The sequence below is a fragment of the Pinus tabuliformis genome, chromosome 5_2, assembly GCF_031772625.1.
Source record: "Pinus tabuliformis cultivar Carrire ecotype Pingquan chromosome 5_2, CPIR1, whole genome shotgun sequence".
Lineage (NCBI taxonomy): Eukaryota > Viridiplantae > Streptophyta > Pinopsida > Pinales > Pinaceae > Pinus > Pinus tabuliformis.
This window is the reverse complement of record NC_142306.1, coordinates 902,957,876-902,965,473: the sequence shown is the minus strand read 5'-3', so window position 1 is coordinate 902,965,473 and position 7,598 is coordinate 902,957,876.

Below are 7,598 nucleotides of genomic sequence, written 5' to 3'. Positions count from 1 at the left end.
TGAAGATATTGGTCTCCTTTGCAAATGACACATGGATATTTAGGTTTGGTAGGTGTAGTGTGTGTATTTTTTCCAAATGATGCATGGTTGCGCCCTTTCACCATTGGCTTCTTCTTCTTCTTCTCCTTCCCTTTCTTCTTCTTCTCAGCTACTTGGTTTTTAGTGTTACTAGTTTCACCAAGCGAAGAGGAAGAAGGAGAGGGAGAAACAAACGAAGTAAAAGGTGGGGGAACCACTCCAGTATCATATGGTTGCTGATTTGATTGCTCAGGAATTACGGTGTTTTGAACGATAGAGGTCGAGAATAGCCATACTGGCAGGCCAATTGTGAGTCCTGGAAGGGACAATGTAGCCATGTATGGAGCACCAATATCTCCCCAAGAGGAGAAAGGACTAGGATTCCCCCCAAGGGGAAATCCTTGATTGGTGGGCTCCATTTTCTCAACCTAAGACAAACGAGGGAACAGTGATGTTATTCCGATTAAAATAAATTTTATGACGCTTTGACACAACTTTCTTTTTCAATTTTTAAGATTCGAGAAAAAGCTAAAGATGAATCTAGTCGCCTTTGATTTTTAATGAGCCTGATGTGACAAGTGATTAGATGGACCTTTTCTTTTAAGGAGTCTAAAAAGGAACGAAAGTGACTACTCCGGAAATCCATATACAAGAATTACCAAACTAATCGCAAAACTGCAATATACTTTTACGTACGACAGGAAATCTTCCCGAATGTTGTGTTTAGTGCATTGCGATCGATAGGGCGGCAGCCACGGCTTCCTAAGGATAAAGGATATAGCCTATTGTGGTCTCCCAATATATACTCGACTGTACATGGGAGCACACGTCCGTACTGGAACTTGTCATATCAAAGAGGAGGAATCACCCAACCTACGATGAAAACGATAGTTACCAGGCTTTACAACGCTGGAATACGTCTCCAGCCTAGACTTCTAGATGTTGTGCATTAGGTTCCAAAGTGTTTTTATGTTCATTGAGGTTTATTTTACAGTTGATATTTCTTAAGAAGTTTGCCTTTAAGGTTCACCACGTGATGTAGATATACAATTCCTAAATATGCAATCTAAGATGATAAACAGTTGTTTATTTTCTTTTAGCAATGAAAATCCTAGCTACTAAGGAAAGAAGAGTAAGATTATTTCAACATAGAGCAGAGAGCACACACTAAATGCACTTTCCTAAATCAATTTCCTCATGCAGTCTAAATGCAAATGCACATGCATGTATTTGTTTTTCAGTTTCCTTAATGTGAGAATGACAAAAAGAAAACTAAGTACAGATATGAACTACTTTTCTTCAAAGAGACACTTTAACAAATTCTTTTCAAAAATGAAAGGAAGACTAAGACGACACTTTCACTTTCGAATGAAAAACTATTTTCGACACTTCAAATAATTGATAATTCAAATCAAATACAATGGCAAAAGTGTAATCGACTATCTGAAAGAGGAAGACTTTACGACACTCTTTTCTTTGACTGAAAATGACAGTTGCGACACTTTAAAATCAAAAGGCGACACTTCGATTAAGCTACTATTTGCAAAGGAGGACTGTAAATGATGAAATATACATAAAAAAACATTCACAATTCCTTATCAATGTATGCTAAATAATGCAAAGGAAGAAGGTTTCAACAGTGATATACTGATCATAGACAACAAAACTACTGAATAGATCTGAAAACAATGAGGAAAAAAACCAAAATCTAGAGGCAGAAACAGTCTCACTCAATCATCGCACCTGTCCTTAAGGGAAATAGGGATGCATCTCACCTATAGCACATAAATGAGAGACAGTGCGATGGTCTAGGGATGAGACTGAGCTCATTTTTCACCAACAGTTTTCAGCTAAGTTCAGGGGTTTAGGCTGAGCTTATGATAGACATTAAACACAAAGTATAGGGGCTGATCTAATGAGGTTATTGAGCTACCACTGGGGCACTTAGGATGTTTGCAAGTTAGATGTTCACTTCATAAACCAACCTGGAGATTGACTGAAGCAGTGTCGATCTACTTTGCAGTTGCATAGCAAAAGCAGTTCGAAGGCTAGCTGGCTTAACTTCGGGCTCCATCTGTAGTTTATAAAGCAAATAACAGTAACAAACAAACAAACTATTTGATCCCCAGCGGAGTCGCCATTTTGTTTCCAGGAAAAATAGTGTCTATTCAGAGCTGCTAGTCCCACTAAGATAGGTAGCTATCTAAGAAACAAACAATTCAAAGTTACATGTGTTTTCCTTTATGAGAGATAGATTAGGGAGAAGCAGAGAGTACCAACCTCAGTCTTTCGCTTGGCTCCTTGCTTTTTTCCTCTCTCCTTTGATAGAGCTTTCACCACTCCTTTCTCACTTGTCCCGCTTCAAAGAATACCTGTAGAGTCAAAGCAACAAAATACCATTGAAGCATAGAGATCTATAACCATAAACAATATAGGATCAGATGTACATTAACCATACAAATGCATACACAAATACAAGATTCAAAGATATACAAGTATATGGATGAAAACTCAAATAACTTTATTGATAGAAGTAGTAGAAGAGAAGATTACAACCCAGCTGTATGATCCAACACCATCCTCCCAGCATGAAAGCCCTCTTCACCTCATGAAAAGACTAGATCACCCAACAATAGAATGCTTTACAGAGAAACCAACAGCACTTCCTTACAAAATACAAAATTCCAGCCTCTGGATCTCTAGGATGAGGGATCCATATATATATATATATTTGCAGGGGGGTGAGTCAGCTTCTGGGATTTTTATTAGTGTCATTTCACTGATATTTCTTGGTTCCACTTGGATATTTCATGATCTCTTACTCATCCCTGGGTGAATTCAGAGAGGCAAGTGTCATATGAGTAGTTTCTAGAAGATTCTCTGGGTTTCCACCTATCAAACTGCCTCTGCCATTTGTCTGCTCTCACTCATCGCACCCTACAGAAGCGTTTTTCAGTATGCATCGCACCCTTTGTGTGTAACAGGTGAGATACATCATACCCTTAGCATGGAGCAGTCTGTATGGTCTAGTTTTGACCAATTCTGAGTAGTTTTTTAGGGATAAATTCTGGGAAATGATGTAATCAGTTGACCTTGATCCTTTAGGGTATGAAACAATACTTTTATGGGTTTAGAAGCCCTTGTTTTATAGACATATGTGATTGGGGTTGCAGTGCCCAAATATGTCTATAACAATATGGAACATTTCCATATATGTTTGTCAATACTTGGTGGAAGCAAAGATAGTTTGCTCAATTTACCTTGTTGTTGGTAGAATGTTTGCAAGGTTTACAACATTGATGAATGTTGTCTACAAATTCTTGTGCTTTTTATTGATCTAATTATGATGTTTTGTTTATGATTCGTGGTAGTTCACCTATTTGTTTGAAAAAAAATTAGAGTGACAACTACATATGAAATTGATATTTTATGAAAAAGGCTCACACATATGGCTGTCAACTTACACAAAAATTTCAAACCTTAAATTGCTAATCCCATTAATGAAAATGTAATGAATATGTTTGGTTTCTTCTTGGAATACTTATAACGATTCTCCTTGTAAAGGATGTAACGTTTCCTTTATAGGAATCTTAAGGGATGCATATATAGTAGTTGATTCTATGTTGAAAGCTACAACTCCTATCAAGGCAAGGAGTAGTATTGGTATGCGTCCCATTGGGTACTTGATCAAGTAATGTAGCTCATAAGTAAGGATTTTCCAATGTCTATTATTCTTGGATGATCATCTCTAGGTGTTGTTATTTTCTCCTTGTTGATCATATTATAGGAGTATCTCAATGCTTATACTCTATCTTTGGCCCATTGGATATGTTTAATTAAATTATGTATAAATTGTAAAGAAGTCATTATGATGAGGGTCAAACAATATGAGCTTAAATAAATGAACATATGTGAAAGTCATGTAAATATTTCAAGTCAATTCCTAGTGTATAACTCAAGACCAAGTCCCAACTCGTGAGTGGTTAGGAATCTAATTGTGCTAAACACATTTTCTATGTTCCATGTGGTTGTACCTTCCAAGATGTACTCGATATATGTAAATATTATTTAAAAATTTAATATAACTTGGTCCAATGTGGCTATGAAGAGAACATGAAAAGGGATATGGATAGAACTAGAGGGGAAGAGGAAAGGAGGCCCAAGGGTAGGGGTTTATAACAACATGAGCATAAAACACCATCCATATGTGTTACCGGGAAAACTAGTGTCCATTCAGAGCTACTAGTCCCACGAAGACAGGTATCTATCTTAGAAACAAACAAACTTGTTAAACACACATGGACAACAAACAATGTGAAAGATAAATCAGTGAGTGCATTTTTATTAACAATAGATATACATTTATAGTACACATATGTGACTCTTGGGATTCAGATCCCAAGGTCTCTTGGACTGCTTTGTCCATTCAACTTCCACGCTAACCCTTTAGGATTAGGTGTCCAACATTCCCCCCCTTAATCCGAAGGGTTATGTATGAGTCCAAGAAGAGAGCTGTAATACAAAATGTGCAAAAAATGCATGGCAGCACTAGGCTGAATGTGCTCTATGAAATGTTGGTATAAAAAGGGCGGTGGTTTAAGGATGACCACCAACACTGGAACGCTTAGTGCAGTTCCCGGAACTCTTCCAAAACTGGCAAGAAACTGGTGTCTTCTGCTAGAGGAAGTGTTCTCAATCTGTGATGGTTTAAGGATGACCAACAACTCTGCGATTCCTGGAATGCTTCCGAAACTGGCAAGAAGCTGAAGTCTTCTGCTAGAGGAAGTGTCCAAGATTGCCAACTGAAGGCATGTTCAGGCATCTTTGTCTCTGGCTACAACTCTGAAACTGGTGTGGCAGGTTGTGGCTCAGGCTCGCTTGATGTGACTTTGAAGCTTGTAGATGACCATCATTTCCCCCCCTGTCAGATACAAGGTGAGAAGATGGAGAAAACTCAACTGCAAGACTGTTCAATATTCTGGAACAAGTTCTGACATGTGTTTGGAATATCTTCTTGGCTGTTGATGCCCATTGGCAAGAAGCGATCCATCCTAGATGAATCTTTGTTCTTGCAGGATGTTTGTTTCTGAAGCATCTGTGTGAAGAATGGCTGGTTTTATGACAGTGCTTACATCGATGAAGATCAAAACAATGATCTTTCAGATGGCCAACTCGGTCACAGTGTTGGCATTTCACAATCTGTTGTTGTTGTTGCTGCGGTGGAAGAGGAGTAGAATCTGGAACAGCTGAAACTGAACTGTCATAAGGAGTAGAATCTGGAACAGCTGAAACTGAACTGTCATAAGGAGCAGGTGAACTGTCATAAATGAATCCAGCACTCTGAAACTGAATGGGCTTGGCGTAGTCTGGAATATGAAAGGACAAGTCCTTGTCATATCCAAGACCAGTTCTGTGCTTGTTGTGGACAAGCTGTTCCCAAGGTCTGATGATGGGCTTGGGAAGTGTAGACTGAACCTCTGCATCTGCATGTAACTTTGCTGCTTTATCTGAATGAACTGTAACATTATTGACTTGCTGTTTATGGGAGTCTGCTTCATTGTTCTGAACAGAAACAGGTTCAGAATGATGACTCCACTGGTGTAATTCTTCCTGCTGTAGTTTTGTTTCAAGCTGCAAAAACTCAATATTCTCATGTGCAGTTTGCAGAGAGGTTTGGATGTCAAAGAGAGTTTCTTTGTTAACTTTTACCATCTCATCAATAGTGGAATGAATTAGGATATTCAATAACTTTAATGCATCTTCAAGTCTGGCCATTTTTCTTCAATGTCACTTAAAAAACACAACTGAGGCAACAGCAACAGAAAAATAATATTGTACTCTTACTACAACATATTGTAAGGGCTTATCAAGTGGCAACAATGTCATGAAAAAGGTTGATGGAGCAGGACCTGAGTAAGCTGGATGTTACCAAGTTAAACTACAATAAACATTTCTCGTCAAGCTACAATAAACATTGGTACAATTGGGCACATGGTAAATCAATAGTCCACAGTTTGTTTCAAGAATGAAATGGAGCATAACATCACCAATGCAAGAAAAATATATAAATGTGAAGATGAGCGCTGTCCTCAACTTCAAACTTCAGAGCATCTAGCTGCTATGGAAATCATGCAAAATCTCTACAAGAAACTGCTCCAAAATCTATACAAGAAACTGCAAAAAAATGACTTCCAAAAATGTCTTCAAAAATGCTTCAAATTCACTTCACAATGCTGATCACTTCTCCACAAATCACTTCACTCAGAGGTTGTTTCAAATTGTTCCATGGACAACACCAAATATGCTTCGAGGTGGCTTCAATACTGCTCTTAAAATCTGCTTGAGCATGTGCCAAGTCATAAAAAATTTGACTTACAAATCATCTATCAGTGTTAACTCTAGTTATACTGCATTCACCATTCAACAATACAACTGCAACGAGGCACATCCATTTGTCTTTAAGCGAAAGCTTGTGCACAGTATCAAATTAAACAGACATGCATGTAGATAGCCGAATTGAATTCTGCGATAGAATTTCATCCAAAAAACTCAAATACAGAGAAATGACAACGATAATGCTTCAACAAAGTCTATTGAAAAGTTTATTCCAAAGCTTAAAATCTGGTTTAAGCGCCTTCTCTCACACACAAAAAACAACTGAAAAACCATTTCCTGCACAAAAGAATCAATTCTTGCCTAAAACACAATACGCCTTCCACCACCAGAGATGTTATATGCAGGTCCAGGAATGGGAATCAATAGCTATAACGTAAGAGAACCGCAGGATTTATCAACAGCGCCTCCTTCTTTATCCGCATCAACTCTTCTAGCGGTTGTGTCCTATAAGAACTTTATACAGCATGCCTTACGCTTCTCCAGCCTCGGACTCGCTGGAATCCCGAGAACCCAATACGCCAAAGCCTGATTTATAGGCGTAGAGCTCGACGGAAAACTATATTTCTCAAGCACCAACCAGAGAACGAGTTCCCCAAACCATTGTCAATGGAATACTACACACATTCAACGGAACGGATACCATACGAACACATGGTCTTCGTAGAGCACGCAGCAGGCAGTAATCGTTTGTTATATATGTAACACATGTAAGAAGGATCATCCAACAGTCACTCGAAACATAAAAGAATTTTCCATGTTGAAACCAGAAAAGAAGAGAAGGCTGGAAGAGGCATCCACATCCTGTGTTGGAAGTTCATTGCCTCGATGTCAAATGCAAAGAAAGCATATAATCCGAGCAAGGCTCCAGCTACAACACCAAAGAAATCACGCCGTAGCCAAAGTAATCCTCCATGAACGTACTCACTGGTTTCGTTCCTTCACCCAATTCTTTAGGATTTTGCAGCTCCTGTGCCTTGTCTTTTACCTGTGTTGGAAGTTAAATACCTTGATGCCTAAAGCAAAGATAAACGCAAAGAAAACTGAGAATCCGACTAGGGCTCCAGCTACTGCACCCAGGAAATCATGCCTGTAACCGAAGTAATATTCCACTGTCCACGGACTAGTTGAGCACCATGTCTAAACACCGACGATAGAGCAAGAATTGTTCCACGCCAAACAGCCAG